Below are 21,180 nucleotides of genomic sequence, written 5' to 3'. Positions count from 1 at the left end.
TCCCTGATCGGACTCAATGTTATCTATATCTTCCTGATTAACTTCTACATTATCCTGACCTCCTAATAAATTTTCCTGATCTACCTGTACATTTTCATGAACTTCTAAATTTTCCTCACCTAACTCTAGATTATCCTGACCTACTTCTAAGTTTACCTGATCAGCTTCAATTTCCTCGTGATCCCTAATTTCGTCAATATGTACGTTCGAATTCTCTTGAACTAAACCTAATCTTTCTCGTAGCTGATCCCTTTCTCTTTTATTTAATCTTCTAACCTGACGAGAACCTGGCATTTTGATATAAATCAAAGTAATTTGTTAGATGAGACCTGGAAATCAAAATCAAATCACTTTTGGTTTAATATAAAACAATTTAAAACAATAACTGTTTTTTTATTACATACGAGGGCAGTCCGATAAGTACTTAGCATCACCGCCCGATGGCGTCACTATCGCAAGAGAAATTTACTATCGTGTAGTACATTTTCGTAGACGGCTACTGCCGAAATTTCAGCCGAATCGGATTCGAAGTTTTGTTTTGACTGCGTGTGGAATCGGACGTGTCCGCGGATTTTAGAAAAATGGAGAAAGAGCAATATCGGTCTGTGATTCGATTCTTGTTCTTGGAAGGGAATCAAAGAGCGCTTGGATGCTGTGTACGGTGACTCTTCTCCTTCGATGACGACCGTCAAAAATTGGTTTACGAGTTTCAACGTGGTTGCACGTCGGTGCCCCGAAAACGGCTAGCACGGAGGATAACGTGACAAAAATCCACGATCTCGTATTGGCAGACCGCCGATTGAAGATACGCGAGATAGCTGAGACAGTAGGCATGTCAAAAGACCGCGTGGGTCATATCCTACATGAAATTTTGGGCATGAGAAAGCTATGGGTTCCGCGTTTGCTCACCCCGTGTAACTTCTTTTTGTTTCCAAACTTGAAAAAGTCACTCGCTGGACAGAAATTTGCGTCGAATGAGGAGGTCGTCTCCGCCACAGAGGCCTATCTTGCAGACATCGAGAAAACGTATTTTTCAGACGGGTTAAAAAAGTTTAAGCATCGCTGGGTCAAGTGTATCGAGCTAAAAGAAGATTATGTTGAGAAATAAATCGCCACTTTTCCAAAATTTTAGTTTTTCATTTGGAGGACCACCCTCGATACCCCGACTTTGTCGGCGTTTAAGAAACTGTTCTTCAAAGTCTTACGAAAGATTAAAACAGTGTTATGTCTCAATAAAATTATTTTTAACAATCGAAATAATTCAAATATATGTACAATTTTCTTTTTTAATTAAAAACCAATATTTTTTTATATCTCCATCAAATGCATGGTTGAATTGAAAGGACGAGTCTTAAATAAAGTCAAAAATAAGAGGTAAACCCATTTTATGGTCTGGAGTTTAAAATTGCCTACGTTTAGATGAAAAAATCTCCCTAGACTACAAAGCAAACGTCGAGACGTTTGGGGTTGCGCCATCAAGGATCTCCGAATTGAGACACAGATAGCTGAGGTCCAGAGGACTTCATACGGCTATGTCAATGCGGTTTGTTTCTTACTTTATCGCGACCACACCCTGGCACATCGCCCGGCGTGTCCGTTGGAGTCGAGCAATAGAGTAAACTCGACTGGAAAGTTGTCTAGATACAGTGTGCCTTGCCGAACTGAGCACGTCCTGCCGCAAATGACGAGCAGTCGATCGACTAGTGGTTTCAAGAGGCGTTGTCCTGGAGAGCCCAGCGATTACCGGCGAAGTCCCGGAACAGCAACCGACCGAAACCCTGAGTGTCAGAAGTGGCAAGCAGTCGACCGGTTAAGGCAATTAAGAAGCGTTGTCCTAAATAGGCCCAACGGTTCAGCAAGTCCCGGAACGGCGATCGTCCAAAACCTCAAAGAGCAGAGATCACGATACATCGAGCCCGCAGCAACCAAGATAAGAAGCAGAGCAGTGGACATCGGCGTGACATCAGTAGACATCAGCGAGAGAGATGCACAGCTCGAGGTGGAGGTCAAATTCGGCAACAAAGAACCGATCATGAGCCTTTTGATATTACCAGGAGTAGTGGATCCGTTGGTGTTGGAATGGAAGCCTGCCCGATGCCCAGAATTAACTTTATCGTGGACCAACTAAGGTAAGCGCGGTACATCAGCCACTTAAACCTGAAGGATGGATACTTTTAGATCCCACTGGAAGAAAGCAGTAGGCAGTACACGGTTTTCACAGTACCAGGCAAAGGTTTATTCCAGTGAAGGGTAATGCTGTCTGGGCTCCACTCTGCGTCGGCAACATTTCAGCGGGTTTTGGACAAAGTAATAGGCCCCGAAATGTCACCTAACGCATACGCTTACCAGGATGACATAATAGTGATCGGACGCACGCTAGAAGAACACAAGAAGAACACAAAACCTAAGAGAAGTGTTCCGGGGTCTAAAGGAAGCAAACCTGAGGCGTAATCCGAAAAAATGCTTAAAAACTGCTGACTTGGGACATCGAGTGCCAAGCGAAGGAATAGGAATAGATCCGGAAAAAGTAGCCACCATCGCTGAACTAGAACAACTGGGAGTAGCGTCGTGGTACCGCCGAATTGTACCAGATTTTTTCACAATAGTCAAACCCCTGAATGTCTTGCTACGCAAAGGCAGTAAGTGGAAGTGGACACCAGATGGCGTTTGAGGAAGTGAAGGCAAGACTCATGGCACACCCGGTGCTAGCATGCCCAGACTTCAGTAGAACTTTCACTCTACAAACAGACGCCAGCGACTGCGTCATCGGAGCAATATTGAATCTAATACGCGAGCAGAACGTTGAACGGAGTCAGAAAATTAATTATATACAAATGTATATAATTTATATTTAATTATGAATTTAATGAAATATGTTTACAATAATAAAATAAAAAAATATTAAATGATCCTACAAAATATGTTTCTGACTGTAATTACAATACTACAAGTACAAATGAAGGGAAAGTATTTTGTTCAATGAGGTACGTCGGCTACTTGCGAGTTGTTGCACGGTCGTGACTTCATCCGTTATCAATGGTCTTGAGATGTATGATTTTATCAGACGTCCTGCGCCTTGGGTCTTGGGCATGTGACCTTAATGACGGTTAGGTAATTATAGTTCACGGCAAGTCGGTTTGTATGCATTGATAATTCTTAATAAGAGACTATAACAACTCATAACACTTGTTAACAGTTTGTTACCATCTAAAACCAAGTACTTTACAGATACTATACAAAAAGTAATCATCCTATGCAAGTACTTTACAGGTACTATACGAAAATTAACCATCCAAAAACAAGACTAAACAGAAAGTAACCATCAAAATACTGCTAGGTAACAACTAAATACAACGTGTCCAACGTGTCAAGTCCATGTCAATATGACTACTACCCTAAAAAATTTTATATCTCTGGATAATCTTCAAAGTCAAAATCTATTAAATTCTGGATAGAGCAGCGGAGACGAATTTCTACGGGAACCGACTTCAACTTTTCTGTACCATTAAAAATTTTGTTCAGCTTTGCGGAGGGTTATAAAAAAGTTTTGTTAGAATGTAAACACGAACTAGTGATGATGCTAACTAAGAATCTTGGTGATGTTTTTAAACAAATCAGAAATGAACAAACATTTAAATTGGAAATGCCGAATATAGCCTGGAAAATTTCCCATGTAACTCCGAGCGATTTTGCAAAAATTAAGATGTACGATATTGTTAAAAGTGGTGTAAACCTACCAACCGCATTCCGGAGTTGGTGTTCATATGTTAACCCCGAATTGGGGTATGGGAGTCAACACAGCTGGAATGTGAAATTGTCGGCTAACCGCGAAAAAATCAAAATTTGTAATAATTGGATTTACACTAAATGGAGAACATATCACAAATAATTTATTAAACTTGAAAGTTCATTTGAATTCTGAATCATATCCATATGATAAACTGAATATTGATTCAAGTAAAAATCAGAATGCTCACCTTTATGAAATGTTAGCAAGATTTCAGTTTAGTTACTTTAATTTATATTTATAATTTATAATTTTTGACCCCAAATAAATTTAAATTGCAGGCCCCTGTTATAGTGGTTGCTCTTTCATTTCAAAACGAATCAGTGAGTGCTGATCCTATTGATGAGAGAATTTCAATAGAATTGAAGACACCAAGTCATGAAAATTTTTGTTAAAATGTAAACATGAACTAGTCTTGATGCTAACTAAGAATCTTGGTGATGTGTTTGAAGAAACCAGAAATGAACAAACTTTTAAGGTGGAAATGACGAATATAACCTGGAAAATTCCCCATGTAATTCCGAGCGAGTCAACACAGCTGGAATGTGAAATTTTCGGCTAACCGCGAAAAACCAAGGTTTGAAAGATACAGTTTCGATTGATGTTCAAATTTTCTTCTATAATAATAATAATTTTATTCCTAAGAAAATTGGAACTGTATTCGAAAAAGATCCAAACTTGAATAATTGTTTTTTAGTTTTTTACTTTGCCAAATGCAAAATCTCAAAAAACTGCAATTTGGTTAACCAGTACACATCACAACATTTTTTGGAACAATGGAGAAAACAGTTTTCCTCAAACTCGAAAGTATCTAAGGACAATGACAAGCAGAAAACAAATTATTTGTTAAGGTGTGGAAAAGAAACGATTTCTACAGACGTTTTTTAGGAGTCGTCAGCTCATTAATAGCAAGGAAATGGGCTGTCCGCCATTAAACAGGTTTAAAGGAAACCAGTTTCCCTATTGTGAAACACCTTAAGGGCGGGGTTTGTGCTCTTAACAATGCATACATTATTTTGAAATTTTTTAAAAGTAGCTCCAAAGCAATAAAATAATTTTTATACATCATTTTAAAGTTCAGTCTAGATGTGTAAAGACCTACAAGAACACAAAATTAACAAAATGAAATTCCATGAGGCATTGACCAATTTAAAGGACAGATAATTGGTCAACATTTTCAATACCTTCAAAATACAAAAACTATGTTCATGAATCGAGGTGGACATGATCTCAAAACTACGAATTGTGGTGAACACTTTACTTTTTATACCCGTTACTCGTAGAGTAAAAGGGTATACTAGATTCGTCGGAAAGTATGTAACAGGCAGAAGGAAGCGTTTCCGACCCCACAAAGTATATATATTCTTGATCAGGATCACTAGCCGAGTCGATCTAGCCATGTCCGTCTGTCCGTCTGTCCGTCTGTCCGTCTGTCCGTCTGTCCGTCTGTCCGTATGAACGCTGAGATCTCGGAAACTATGAGAGTTACAATACTGGGATTAGGCACGCAGATTCCTGAGATTCCTGCGCAGCGCAAGTTTGTTTCAGCACAGTGCCACGCCCACTCTAACGCCCACAAACCGCCCAAAACTGTGGCTCCTACAGTTTTGATGCTAGAATAAAAAATTTTAACTGAAATGTATTGTTCTCATCAATACCTATCGATTGACCCAAAAAAAAGTTTGCCACGCCCACTTTAACGCCCACAAACCGCGAAAACCTGTGACGCCCACAATTTTCATGCTAGATAAAAAATTTTAACTGAAATGTATTGGTCTCGTCGATACCTATCGATTGATCCAAAAAAAAATTTGCCACGCCCACTCTAACGCCCATAACGCTTAAATCTGTATACCGCCGGTAGGTGGCGCATTTTAATCTCGCTTTGCTGCTTGCATATCTCCATTTAGCTGAGTAACGGGTATCTGATAGTCGAGGTACTCGACTATAGCGTTCTTCCTTGTTTTAATCCTGAATTGACGTCGGAAACGTGCGCCTGCCTCTTCTATGCAAATCGCCGGAATCAAAGCAGAAAATTAATTTCAATATATATGTGGGAATAGGTCTGGCATCCTTGTCAACTGAACCCACCACAGATGAACAGCACTACTAATTATTGGCGTGGTGAAAAAGGAAGTCTTGTACAAGCACTTAGAACGAGAGAGACGAAGAAGAAAGACGCGAAATATATACGAACCAAAAGAACGACGGGAGTAATAATCTAAAAACGTTGTTAAAATCCTTATTAATTACCTAAAACTATAACCAGAACTACTTATCACTATTCCTTTTAAATAAAACTTTAAACATATTATACTAAAATTACAATTAGTGGGACTTTTCATTTAAATCAGAAAAACCAATCCCACAAATATTGGGGCTCAACCTACGTGAAAAGTGAAAAGTAAAACGACGAAAAGTGTGCCTAAGAAAAGATTTAAAACGACAAAAACTGTGGAAAACGAGGAAAAACTTAAAAAACGACGTACGAGTGTGTGAAAACGACGCTACAACCACCACTGTGATCTGCCATATACATATATAATGACGCGTATATGTATATAAACGACGGGTAGAGAACGCGAGTGAGAATGACGAATACGAGTGTACAGAAGAGCAACGAGTACGAACGAACATTTCTAAGAACTGTTTCTGCAAGATGCCCATGTATTCAGCACGCTGGACCTCAAAAACGGATTTTTCCACGTCAATGTCGATGAAGAAAGCAGCAAGTTCACATCCTTTGTAACTCACAATGGCCAGTACCAGTTTCTGAAAGTCCCTTTTGGCCTCACGAATTCTCCAGGCGTATTTCAAAGACACGTTAACGCCATTTTCCGAGACTTGACCCGTTCTGGTATTGCGATTCCCTACGTCGACGATATCATAGTCCCAGCTGTAGACGAAGTCGAAGCAGTAGCCAATCTCAAGACAGTCGTTAAGCGTTGTGAGGAGTATGGTTTAGTTATCAACCTAAAGAAATGCTGCTTCTTAAAAAAGAAAATCGAGTTTCTAGGCCATTGCATAGAAAACCAATCGGTCAGCATCTCAGACGATTAGACGAAAGCTGTGACGAAGTTTCCTCTCCCGACAAACCAGAAGCAATTACAAAGGTTTCTGGGTCTGGTCGGATATTTTCGCAAACTCATCCTGAGCTTTTCGATCATCGCCAAACCTTTGACTGATCTTATGAAGCATGACGCTAAGTTTTGTTTTTCTGGCAGATAGATTGACGCTTTTAACAAGCTTAAGAGTTTGATAACCCAAAAACCTGTGCTCAAAATTTTTCATCCACAGCACGAAACAGAACTTCATACAGATGCTTCGATTGATGGTTTTGGGGCAGTATTACTTCAAAAATCTCCTAAGGATAACAAGATTCATCCAGTGTACTACATGAGTAAGAAAACTACAGACGCAGAAAGAAAGTTTTCTAGCTACGAGTTGGAGATTCTGGCAGTGGTAGAAGCTTTCCGAAAGTTCTGAGTATACCTGTTGGGTATGCGTTTCAAGCGGATCAGCGATTGCAATGCTTTCACGAAGACGATTGAGAAAAGAGAAGTCTGCACTAGAGTCGCACGTTGGATCCTCGAACTTCAGGAGTTTGACTTTGAAGTCGAACACAGATCAGGCACTCGCATACGCCATGCTGATGCTCTAAGCCGTTACCCTGTAATGAAGATCTCTGACGATAGTTTGCACAGCAAATTGAAGTGTGTTCAATCGCAGGACGAGGAATTAAAAGCCATAATAGACATCCTTGCTGAAAAATCTATCCACAACAACTTCTTTTTACGATCTGGATTGCTGTACAAATTGGTGAACGACGACGAGCTTATAGTTGTACCACCGATCCTTCAACGTGAAATCATTCGGCAGGCTCATGAAAAAGGACATTTTTCTATAAAGAAAACCAAAGAGATCATCGGAAAGAAATATTACATTCCTAAATTTGAAGACAAGATCCAAAGACAGATTAAATGCTGCATTCCGTGTATTGTATCCAACCGCAAGCTTGGGAAAAAAAAGGAGAGTTGCACCCATTGCCCAAGGAAGCGGAGCCACTTAAAACATTCCACATCGACCTCTCGAATCAACCCACAAGGCGTACAAGCACATTCTTGCTGTCATTGACGGATTCACCAAATTTTTTTGGCTATATCCTACGAAATCAATATCCCCTAAGGACGTCATCACTAGACTAGAGGCTCCGAGCCCAATATTTGGAAATCCTGCTCAAATAACATCCGATCGAGGCACAGCGTTCACCTTGGACGAGTTCAAGAAGTATTGTGAGGACGAGGGCATTGAACTTCACGCAGTAACAACTGGAGTTCCGAGAGCAAACGGTCAAGCCGAACGCCTCAACGCCACAATTGTATCTGTACTGTCCAAACTGATCCCAGCAAGTGGTATAAGTTCGTAAACCAGGTGCAGCAGACAATTAATTCGACGTACTGCAGAAGTACACACACAACTCCATTCGAACTTCTTGTAGGCATCAAGATGCGTACTACAACAGACGTCCTGTTGAAGGAAATGGTTGAACAAGAGTTGATACAAATGTTTCAGGACAATCGAGACGAGATCCGCAAAGCTGCAAAGCAACAGATCCTGGCTATGCAGAATGAAAACAAGCCCTCATACAACCTCAGACGTAGACCAGCAGCAACATACAAAGTTGGCGATATTGTCGCTAGTATATGAAGCCATGGATGAAAATATCCTCCGAGAAGGATGGCCGAGTTGTGGAAATAGGTCTGGCATCCTTGTCAACCGAACCCACCACAGATGAACAGCACTACTAATTATTGGCGTGGTGAAAAAGGAAGTCTTGTACAAGCACTTAGAAAGAGAGAGACGAAGAAGAAAGACGTGAAATATATACGAAGCAAAAGAACGACGCGAGTAATAATCTAAAAACGCTGTTAAAATCCTTATTAATTACCTAAAACTATAACCAGAACTACTTATCACTATTCCTTTTAAATAAAACTATAAACATATTATACTAAAATTACAATTAGTGGGACTTTTCATTTAAATCAGAAAAACCAATCCGACATATAATAAAAGACGTTCGCAATACCAAAATATATTAATAAATGTATTATTATGCTACAAAATAAACTTCTGACCTTGTATTTCGAGTTAAAATTACAGGTACGGAGAATGAAAAATATTTCCTTGACTGAGATATGTCAGCTACTTGCGAGTTATTGCGCGGTCGTGATTTCAACCCCTATTATGGGACGTAATAGAGCTAGCAGTCAGCCGTGAGGTCGTTGGCGTGAGGCCTATGATCTTGTCAATGAGCGTGCGCCTTCCGGCTTGTGCATCTGTCTTTTTTATTGTGCTTGTCAATAAGCGTGCGCCTTCAGACTTGTGCATGTGTCCCTTTTATTGCGGTCAGGTAATGGACAGGTGCGCATGTTCGGGTAGCTCTTGCTTGAATCCCTTTTATGACATGTTTATGACCCATTTGTGGAAAGGAGAGAATCTTAGACAATTTACCAGTTAAACGTTCTGGGGCGGAAACAAAAATGTGTATTTGAAAATATTCCAGATCTGAGAATCATTAACTTGTGAGATTTATTTTATTGGGGTTCTTTTGATTTCTAAATTAGTTTTACAATCATAGGAAACATTATTACACAACATGATCGGACATGTTCCTCTAAGATAACCATCTTTGAATACTTTGGGTGTGCGACCTTTCACACGTGCACAGCAACACCTGTGATAATGAGGCAAAAGGGTACGTGATCACACCTTTCCCCAACATGTTCGGATATGTTCCTCTAAGATAACAACCTTTGGATACTATGGTTGTGCGACCTTTCTCACGTACACGTTTTTCGCCTGACCATTAATTGCACATAATGAGGGGAAGGATACATGATCAATATTGTCACATGGGGATGTGGGGGCGATGGGGGCAATTAATTTTACTCTTTATAGACATGATCGTGACATTTTTATGACTTCAAAGCCCATTAAAATCAGTTAATTTATTGAATTATGCTAATTGTCCCAGAACCCGCATACGTTAATGAGGGGGGAGGGGGGGCCGGGGGCCATTAATATGCTAATTGTCCCAGAAGCCATCTTTCCCTACTACTAAAACGAATTTCAAAACTATTTCCATTTAAACTTTTTATTTTCTTTGAGACAGAAATATAGTTTTCCTTATTTATTGGTATTACGGAAATTTCACCGAGAGTCTTTCCCAACTCTTGAATAAATAAAATTAAAAATTAAAATTATGAAAAAATACTGGTCTGAATTTGTTAACTTTACAATGCAAGTTACATTTAGAGTGGGCTGCACCTCTAAAGCGACCTGTGAAATGACAATGATCTCTAACCCTATCAGTCCCTAAATCTCTCTGACAAATAGATCAATTCAATGAATTATCAAATTTTTTCTGGTCATTCAAAGTCATTTTCATAGGAACTTTTTTATGTAAGTAGTCATCACTCAATTCAATTAAATTTTTTTATTAATGAATTTAAAAAACTAATTCCTCAATTTTTTCCCGTTTTTAAAACAAATTTATCTAGTTTAGAATCAAAAGCACACTTTATATAATACGCATATGATATTGGAATATGTTCATTAATATTAAATAATTTGGGGCTCACTTCAAAATTTTTTGGTTCCAGAATGCATTCAAAATCCGCGTAGACAACAAATGGAACTTGAAGTTGATGTTGAACTTAAGTAAATTCCAGTGTGTTATTCTGGGGGTGCGGCATCTTTGAAACCTTCCTACTGCAGAGCGTCTTGTGTTTCAATGCAGCTTCCTGGGTTCCGGAAAAATTCAAACACACATTGCAGAAAAATGGCGCCCTTCTCTGATTTCCTCTTTGAGCAGTCATTAGTCTTTGAAAGAGAAATATTTACAAATTATTTAATTTCTTAAAAGAGATAAAAATAAATAAAAGAATTTACCTTGAAACATTTTTAATGTACATGTAATGTCCAATTCTAGTAGGTTACATCGACTATTCATTGGTAAGAAGAGATGAGAAGTATTGATTTTGAAAAATATTTGATACAAGTGTAACCAATAGGACACCATAAAATCGATAAAGGAGACACAAAATCATAGAATAAAGGAGAGGGTTGGTTAGAAGAGGTCGTACATACTTTGCTGCAGGTGGGAAAGGAAAGGTCATTTTTTAGGGGACAGTTTGGAAAAAATTATTTCGAGCTTGGGAAAAAACAAAGATTTTCATTTGTTGAATTTCGAGAATGCACATTTTTGGACAAAAGAAGAGGAAAAATCAAAGATTTTCATTTGTTGAATTTCAAGAATGCATATTTTTGGGTAAAAGAAGAAGATTAAAACCTGTATAAAATTTCCTTATAAATTGTGTAAGCATATTTAAAAGGGTTAGACGAGATTCTCGACTTAGATAGACAACATGCTTTCAGTTAAAATAGATAACTATCTGAATGTATTTGACGGAATTCTGTTCAACGCACACTATGTACGGTTCCAGTTCATACAATCAAAACTCTTTGAATGTGAACGAGGTAATATGAAAACATATATTCATGGAAATCATATGGACACCTGCGTGTGGAGCAATGATGCAGCCACTGAGGGAGTTGATACTTGTGTATGCCATCGAATTTCGGATTACAAAAAGGAAGCACTCAACACTATGAATAAATACTATAATCTAAAAAAAAGAATGAAAATGATTAAATAACATAATAAAGCAAGTTCGCAATACCAAAATAAATGAATAAATGTATTATTTTGCTACAAAATAAACTTTTGACTTTTTATTTCGAGTTAAAATTACGGGTACGGAGAATGGAAAATATTTTCTTGACTGAGATATGTCAGGTACTTGCGAGTTGTTGCGCGGTCGTGATTTCAACCCCTATTATGGGAACGTATTAGAGTTAGCAGTCAGCCGTGAGGTCGTTGGCGTGAGGCCCATGATCTTGTCAATGAGCGTGCGCCTTCTGGGTTGTGCATGTGTCCCTTTGACAGGTGCGCTTGTTCGGGTAGCTCTTGCTTGAATCCCTTTTATGACATGTTTATGACCCATTTGTGGAAAGGAGAGAATCTTAGACAATTTACCAGTTAATCGTTCTGGGGCGGAAACAAAAATGTGTATTTGAAAATATTCCACATCTGAGAATCATTAACTTGTGAGATTTATTTTATTGGGGTTCTTTTGATTTCTAAATTAGTTTTACACTCGTAGAAAACATTATTCCCCAACATGATCGGACATGTTCCTCTAAAATAACCATCTTTGAATACTTTGGGTGTGCGACCTTTCACACCTGTGATAATGTTCCTCTAAGATAACCATCTTTGAATACTTTGGGTGTGCGACCTTTCACACCTGTGATAATGAGGCAAAAGGTACGTGATCACACCATTCCCCAACATGATCGGATATGTTCCTCTAAGATAACAACCTTTGGATACTATGGTTGTGCGACCTTTCTCACGTGCACCTTTCTCCACATAATAAGGGGAAGGATACATGATCAATATTGTCACATGGGGATGTGGGGGCGATGGGGGCAATTAATAGACATGATCGTGACATTTTTATGACTTCAAAGCCCATTAAAATCAGTTAATTTATTGGATTATGCTAATTGTCCCAGAACCCGCATACGTTAATGAGGGGGGAAGGGGTCGGAGGCCATTAATATGCTAAGTGTCCCAGAATCCGCGTTTCCATACCACTGACTATATCGTTCCTCTTTGTTTTTTCTATCAAAACGGCCGGCGTAGTCCATCCCTGTGAACGTGAACGGACGGGAAAAGACACTCGCTCTTTCGGAAAACTTCAGATCATCTGCATTTGCAATCTCTTTTTGTGGAAAACGCAGACCTTGTAGGAGTTAATCACTGCCTTCGTCTAGTTCTTTATTCTCGGAACCCAATATCTGGACCTGGTGAGACGTACCACTTACTGGTTACCACCATGTAATGTAATAATATGCGTACATTGTACCAGGAGCCACGTGAGTTAACATTCGTAGGATTATGGGATGTCGTTCATCATAAGGCAAACTGATTATCCCTTTCTGGTCTAGAAAGGGGATCAGGGACAGAATCGAACTTGCGGGCACAGGACGCTTCTGACTAAAGCAGCCGTACTCTTCAGAAAAATACCTGCGCTGAGTACATATGGTCTTGAGCTGTTTAGCGGCGGACACGCCCTAGGCCTCTTGACGGACCCCTGAAAGCGGTGATTGCTTTCCAGTTCCAGATTGCAGGACTTGAATCGTCAGGAATGGCGCTCAGTTGACTCCAAAAGGTACTGTCGGTAATTCAAAATCTCGAATGTGCCTGTCGATACATATTCTCGATATCGGAACTGTAGACGTATCGGAAATATCGCCACTTCAGGATCTGGATGGTTAGATCGGACTGAAGACTGGGCCAGCATGAAGGATATCATTTAAACTGAGCCCATTCTCTAAAGGGCTGGAAGCATAGAATATCACTCGCAGCTCGGTGTTCGTAATTTCCGGCACGGCATGATGCGGAAGGTAATAACTGGCAGAATTATGGGTAGGACGGACTTCTTTCATGTGATGGAGGTCGAGATACTCATGAATCACGGAATCGTATTTGGTTTTCAGCTGACTGTCCTTCCTTAGGCGTTGCTCGGTTCTTAGGTACTGCGACAACGCGAAGGATCTGGAGTGACCGAGGGCGGATTTTCGTTTTCAGGATCACGAACCGGAAGTCTTACGACTTTCCTGCCGTTATCGTCTCTCATAGTCGTCCGGAGAAAATTTTCCTCGCAGGTCAGATCGGATTCTTTTGCCACTTGTACTGATAGATCATCCATCTCCAAAAACTTGGTGCGAAGTTTATCCAGGGATGTGTCAAATGTGTGCGAAATTCGCGTGGAAAAGGCTGAAATCTGATTTTGCCTTGGAGCAGGCACGGAGTCGGACGAGATGGGAGGTTTCCAGCTAATTGCGGAAGAACACAGGCAATCGTGTTTATTTGCAAACTAGGCCTGTTCGGAGAATGGATGGTAAACTGACAGAGCTTTTTGGATTCAGCGGATACTGTCTGGTTTAAGCCTGATACTTGGGCTCGGATGACTTCGTAAGGCAACTTAATTAATTTCAACAGCCCCTCAGAAATAAATGTTGCCTCCGATCCTGAATCTATCATGGCACGAGCTTTAAAATTCGTCCTCAGGTAACAGACGTCAATTGTGGCGGTGCCCAGCAAGAAAATCTATACCCCGTCGCAAAGTAATTTCGGACTGTAAAGTCCGTGGACCCGATAGCGGTGGCAACGGCTGCATTTGGTCTTGATCTGGGTCTCGGAGAAGGATTGGAAGGCGATGGGGAGGAGTTGCCTCTGTGTAGTATGGTGTGATGGCGGCCGCGGCACGTTAAGCAACTATGAGTGCTATGAGTGCAATCACGCAGCTGATGTTCTCGTGCGAAGCAGTTCAGACAGAGCTGCTTTCTCTTTTTATTTATGCCGACCGCTCATCGACCGTCATCTGGAGAAATCGTGCATATGTGCGGACAGGATGGTTATACTTCTTACAAAGGTCACATCCTTTGGGCTTGGGTGCTACCATTGTCTCGTAAGAATTTATTCTTCGAGAAGCTACACTGGAGGCGGTTGCTTTCGGCTGATATTGACTCGAATCTGACGGTCGAACGTCATTTATGACTCCTAAGGTTCGGTGACGCTCTGTAAGGAATGCGTTGAGCTCCTACCACGTCTGAATATCGGCCTTGTTGTGCAGGATAGCGTGCGCTTAAAGTGCTTTAAAGTTCACGGATAGCTGACCTAGACTCCTTATTAATGGACTGCACATTGAACTCGCCTGTTTTCGAAACGCTCAGCAATATTAGCCCAGGCTGAGCGAAAGCCATCGTCGGTTAGGGGAATGTCCGAAACTATGTTGTGTGCATCGCCGCTTGTTTTTTCTATCAGGTAAAACAGTTTTTCGACCGGCGTTAGCCTTGGATTATTTTTATAAATGGCCGTAAACCGATCCCTAAAGGTCGGCCAACGCAGATAATCGCACGGAGGCATCCGACAGCCAGATGAAATGTGGGTCTTGGTATAAACAGCTTGAATTTGCGGAGCTTGGGCTATCATATCCGCGATTTGAGAACCGCATCTTTCGTAAACGACAAAGCAATAGCCTTAATAGCCGTTGATAAAGATGTTTGTATATCACCCATGGAAAAATCTAAGGTACTTATCCTTTTTGGTAAATGTAGTTGTAGTAGGGTATAATTGGGACCGAGTTTGGTATTTTTTTTTAGTGCTGGTGTTATTTTTTCCTTTGAAATAATTTGAGGGGGCGAATTTACCATATATGTATGTACCATATATTATAGTCCCCGATGGAGTAATATAATTATTTCGCCATTACTTAAACTTTTGAGTGAAGAAAAAATACCGAAATATGCTAATAAGTTGTTGGCCTGAGGATGCTATTTGTTTGTTATTTAGTACCAGTGGAGTAGTGGTATTTATTGGTTTTATTTAATATTCCGGGGAAGATAAAAATAGCAAATACCAAGTACCAAAAAAAATACTACTTAGTTTGGTGGTTGTTAAATAAAAAACACTGACCAACAAAGTTTATCACGTCCGTTGGTGTAATTATACCCATTACTCGTAGAGTAAAAGGGTATACTAGATTCGTCGGAAAGTATGTAACAGACAGAAGGAAGCGTTTCCGACCCCATATATATATCACTGTGGGCGGCAGTACACGTAGTGGCGAGCGCGCAAGAGAGCGTGCGAAGACAACTACTATATATAGACGCAGAATTGAAAATCTGCCATTATGGTCCGATCGTAAAGTGTGATACACCAATCGAAAGTTATCGCACTAACTAAGAAGATTGCATACCAAGACTTTCGAAATATAGAATTGTTTGGGAGAAAAAGTGGTGAAAGTGTAAAAGTAAAGATTTAGAAAATTAGAGCTGCTGGATACGGTGGGGATAAAAGCCGCCGGCTGTTTAGCTAGTTTTATTCTTACTGAGCATACGCGTCGAATGACACCTCATTTGTTGAAAAAGTAGTGGCGAACGCGCCCTTAACAAAAATGTCTGATATCAACAATTGTGACGAAAAATGAGCTAAAATTCTAAAATAAACAAACTGCGAGTATATTAAATTTTTGTATTCGGCACGCTATAACAGAAAATTTACGTGTAGGTTAATAAATATTTACTTTTGCGGGCCGAAATCATAAATTTAATATAGTTTATTTATTTTATCGAATGTAATATCATTTTTCGTCACAATTGTTGATATTATAAATTTTTGTCAAAGACGCGTTCGCCACTACTTTTTACCTCGTGAAGAGGTGTTTTTTTATATATATATATATGTATATTCTTGATCAGGATGATAAGCCTAGTCGATCAAGCCAGGTCCGTCTGTCCGTGTGAACGCGGAGATTTTGGAAACTAAAAGAGATAGACTATTGCGATTTGGCATGCAGATTCCTGAGTTTCTTGAGCAGCGCATGCTGCCACCCCCGCTCTAACGCCCACAAACCGCCCAAAACTGTGGCTCCTACAGTTTTGATGCTAAAATAAAAATTTTAACTGAAGTGTATTGTTCTTATCAAAACCTATGGATTGACCCAAAAAAAAGTTTGCCACGCCCACATTAACGCCCACAAACTTAAAAAATTCGTAGATATGAGCGCGGATATCTCGAAAACTATTGTAATATGTTGTCCAAATAATTTGTGTAGGCCAACCTTTTCGTTTCAGTTCTCTTAATTGAATAATTCTTAACTTTAACTTTGGTGTAGCTGCGCCACCAGAGACGCCGGCAGAGTAGCGTTCAACGCTTATGTATAGACGTATGTATTAGTAGCTGCTGGCGAAGAGTCGCCGCGGCAGAGGAGAGGTCTTATGTTCACATGGTGACAGAGCGGTCGCGCATGTCAAATGTGCAGACTCAGCATTGACCAGTCCCAGTGCACTCAACGGCGATTATATTACCGGGCACTTGAAGAACTGTTTGGGACTTGAATATGTGTATGTATACATATTGTGGCCAAGTGCTACAATGTGAATGTTATAATATTAATGCGTAACACTAAATACAGTGTGCATTCGATATGTTAACATACTACACTATAAAATATAGAGAATTGGGATTTCAGATTTAGAATTCGTAGCTTTGTACGCAGCGCAAGTTTGTTACCCACAAACCGCCCAGGTCTGTGGCGCCCACAATTTTCATTCTAGATAGGTAAAAAGTATTAGTCTCGTCAATACCTATCGATTGATCCAAAAAAAGTTTGCCACGCTCATTGTAACGCCCATAGCGCCTAAATCTGTCTACCGCCCACATAACCATATATTAAGGTCGCGGGTAGGTGGCGCATTTCAATCTCGCTTTATTGCTTACATATCTCCATTCCCCTTTGATCCCTTTAGCTGAGTAACGGGTATCTGATATTCGAGGTACTCGGCTATAGCTTTCTTCCTTGTTTTTATTTCATTATATATAACCGGAAGGATATGTGTTGTGGTGGACATTTTCGATTTTTCGTGGACTGTATTTGGAGAAAAGAAAAATATGTGCAAGTATTTATGTGGCTGCGAATAGACAGTGAGAAAATCTTGGAAAGTTTTAGGGGCCTGAATTGCCAGAACACTGGACTTTAAATAATTCTCACTGTATGCTTGGCATGTACTTGCACAATATTTTTTATGCTTGGTAGTTGTTTCCTTCCATTTTTATATAAGCATGTATGGATGTACGGCCAACTGCAATTAAATTTGTTGTACATTAATATGCACACAAAAGGGAGTCGGAAAAATCGGCAATATATTGTTGAACGTTGATGCACTAAGAGCAGTACAAACAAGTGGCCCAAACGACACCAAGGATCATCAAATTCTTAGGCCAACGCTTTATAAACCCAAGAACACTCATATCTTTATTTACAGTAGAGGATATGTGGGACTCAAATTTAAGTTTACGATCAAGGTGTTAAATCGTCAACTGAGTGTTTTCGGTCCAGGGACATGTTTTGAAGAGAGTAACTCATGAACATTGACGTACCCCTATAGAAAGTCATTACGTTGTTTATTTATTTATTTATTTATAAAGAGCTAACAAATAATTGAAATTATCAGCTAGCAATGATGTTGAGCAATGGCGACGTGGGCCTTCAGCTCGAATTTAAGATAGTTTAAGTTCAAAAGGTTGTACTGACACCATTCCTGGAATCTATTAATACCTGACTGCAAGCAGAAACCAGACCCTTTATTATTATATGATAAACAAAGCACTCTGCTTATAAATGATCTTCCCTCTATCGTAACTCACTCTCGTATACTAATGTATGCTGGTGACATTAGTATACGAGAGTGAGTTACGATAGAGGGAAGATCATTTATAAGCAGAGTAAAAAGGCAAAGGGCCTAAATGACTGCCCTGAGGGACTTCAGATGTCACTTAAATCATAATTTAAACAGCATTTTTGAATTTAACCCTCTGAGATCTACCATTCAAATAACTTGAAATCCAAGTTAACAGGATATTCGGAAGCCCGAGCTGATCTAATTTGAATAAATGAAGAGAGTGGTTTACAGAGTCAAAGACTTTACTAAAATCTGTATATATAACGTCTGTCTGCAATATTTTGTTAAATCCATCTATTACAAAAGATGTCGACTTGAGCAGGTTGGTGGTGGTCGATCTTCGCTTAACAAAACCATGTTGACACGGAGATATCAAAGAGGAGCACAAATGTTGCAAATGAGAGGTAATAATGCGTTCAAATGTTTAGGTATTTCAGACAATTTTGAGATTCCTCTATAGTTCTGAATATTCACCTTCGCACCCTTTTTTTGGAGTGGAGTAATAAAAGAATCTTTCCGGATAGTAGGATAAACAGATGATGAGATAGACAAATGAAACAGTTTCAGAATGGGTTTACAAATAGTTCGGGCACAAAACTGAAGCACATACCCAGGGAGTCCATCTAGCCCTGGAGAATAGTTTGGCGTTATAGTTTCTAAGTCACTTAAGAGAGAACACTCGGTAATTACAGAAGAAAGAATAAAATTTGCCCTGTTTAGGTGATTCAGGTAGCTAGAATTAGAATATAAGTAAATAAATTACATAAATAAACAAATAAATCTGCAAGATCCGTATATGCCTCAATAGAGTTTAATCTCACTGATGATGGCAATGCTGAAGACTTGAGCTTAGCATTAACAAAGTTGTAAAACTGCCTCGGATCATTTGAAAATTCAAATTTACATCGGTTCAAATACATGGAATAGCAATAACTGTTAAGTACATTACAATTAGTACGAGCCACCACATATCTTGAAAAATCGGATGGCTTACCCGACTTTTTGAACTTTTTATAGAAGTTTGTTTTTAGGTTTCTAAGTCTTTGATTGGTAAGCCAAGGAGGCCTGTCTAACTTAGGAGGAAAACTATCAGAATCACATTCACAGAAAAAAGAGTTTAGGACACTATAAAATAGTTCCATAGCACTTTCAATATCCAAGCAATTATATAAATTTGTCCAGTTATATAGAGAAATCATGTTGCTGAGTTTATTATAGCCACATTTACGAAATCATCTACTTTTAGTTCGAAAAAGGAAAGAGGGTATCAACGCAGGGAAGACAAATTGTAAGTTCCAATATGGGATGATACCGGTCTTCTTGCACAATTAGTGGGTCAATTTTAGATACCGTGACTTCAGACGGATCTAATACAAATGCAAGATCTAATTGTCTGTTTAGTGAATTAAGTATAAAGCTATCTTGTGTGGCTTACGGTCGCTGGGGTGAAGCTGGAAGGCGGCAGCGTTGATTTGCGCTGGCGGCTGGGCGATACGGCTGGCTTCGTGGCGGGTGCCGCGGACTGCTGCTGGGCTGTCTGGGAGAGAACATTCGAAGAGCGAAAATACCCCGGGATTATAACAATATAAGTCAGGGGAGCGATCGCGATTTATTCACTCTAGTGACAATATTCGTACTGACTGAAGCAGTGGAGACTTCATGGCGGGGAGATGGGACCAGAGCGGGAGAACGGTGCACTGGGAGAGCGCTGCAACGGGATAGCGGTGGCGAGGTCCAGATTAGCCGGACAACGGGCCTGAACACATGGCAAACATTTTACAGTTAAAACTGATCACAGACGGCTAACATAGCTATTTTCAATGGTCAATCCTAGTTCAAAACTCACATGCACGCGGATCTAAATTAGAGGAATATGACTTCACATTCGAGTATCTAAAGGGAAAAGATAACTTCGTGGCCACTTGTTTCTACTGACCATAGTGCATCAACGTCCAAGAATATTTTCTAGAATAACAATTAAAGATCTTCAAAATTTTACAACAACTATATTACAAGTCACCACAAGAAAAGAAAGTAGACAAATCCTTGACTTAGGTTAGGTTTTCCAAAGGCTTGAACTGCAGGCCGGTAAACAAAAAATTACGAAACTTAAAATGGCACCATGGGGTAATATCTTTTACAATATTTCAATAGATAATTTAAAATAAAATGGGCAACAGAATTTTAAAATCTTTAAGAGTAGCGCTTCTCAACCCGGTGAACCTAGTAACAAATAATAATGTAAAAGATGCAATGTTGTCTACACTACATGACGTAGTGTATTCAACGAGGACATACAGGTATAACAAAAACCTTTGTCAAAATCAAAAGACACTACTATTGGAAAGGAATGAAGAAGGACATAACATGTTAAAATGCTAAATGTCAAAAACGACAAAACACACTAAAACTCCTTTATCACTTACTGAAACCCTACAAATGATATTCGATAAGGTAATTGCTGATACGATCGATCCCCTGGCGAAATCGGATCAAGAAAATGAATATTCATTCACTTTATTATGTGATCTGTCAAAATACCTTGTTGCAGTACCAGTACAAAATAAAAATGCAAAAACAGTAGCAAAGGCTATATTCGAAGAATTTATTCTAAAGAACGGTCCAATAAACCCCTTCATTACGGACATGGGAACAGAATACAAAAATTCTATAATAGAACACTTATGCGAAAACCTAAATATTAGCACACCATCATGAAACTGTCGGAACTGTAGAACGAAGCCACAGAACGTTTAATGAATTTATACGGACATACATTTCAACTGATAAGACGGATTGGAGTGTATGGCAAAAAAATATTTGTTTATTGTTTCAATACGACGCACTCTATGGCACATGATTATTGTCCATATGAGGTGGTATTCGGTAGGACTTCGAATTTACCAATACAATTGAATATTATAGATAAAATATAACTTATTTATAAGATATATGATTATGCAAAGGAAACCAAGTTTAGATTAGAACAAGCTTTCAAAAGAGCCAGATTAATA

At 39.4% G+C, this 21,180-nt stretch overlaps 2 protein-coding genes across 2 annotated transcripts in view; one reads left to right on the top strand and one right to left on the bottom strand.

Moving 5' to 3' along the window:
- LOC139355004 (techylectin-5B-like) overlaps window positions 1–21,180 on the top strand; it is a 249,180-nt gene that overhangs the window by 223,082 nt on the left and 4,918 nt on the right. The window lies entirely within an intron of this gene.
- LOC139355003 (uncharacterized) overlaps window positions 10,413–21,180 on the bottom strand; it is an 86,502-nt gene continuing 75,734 nt past the window's right edge. Inside the window, exon 6 of the mRNA XM_070999271.1 lies at window positions 10,413–10,672. The gene's annotated coding sequence lies outside the window, so the exon portion shown is untranslated. The remainder of the gene's footprint in view (window positions 10,673–21,180) is intronic.

This window comes from Drosophila suzukii, unplaced genomic scaffold (assembly GCF_043229965.1).
Source record: "Drosophila suzukii unplaced genomic scaffold, CBGP_Dsuzu_IsoJpt1.0 scf_6, whole genome shotgun sequence".
NCBI lineage: Eukaryota > Metazoa > Arthropoda > Insecta > Diptera > Drosophilidae > Drosophila > Drosophila suzukii.
This window is presented reverse-complemented; position numbering and strand designations above follow the sequence as displayed.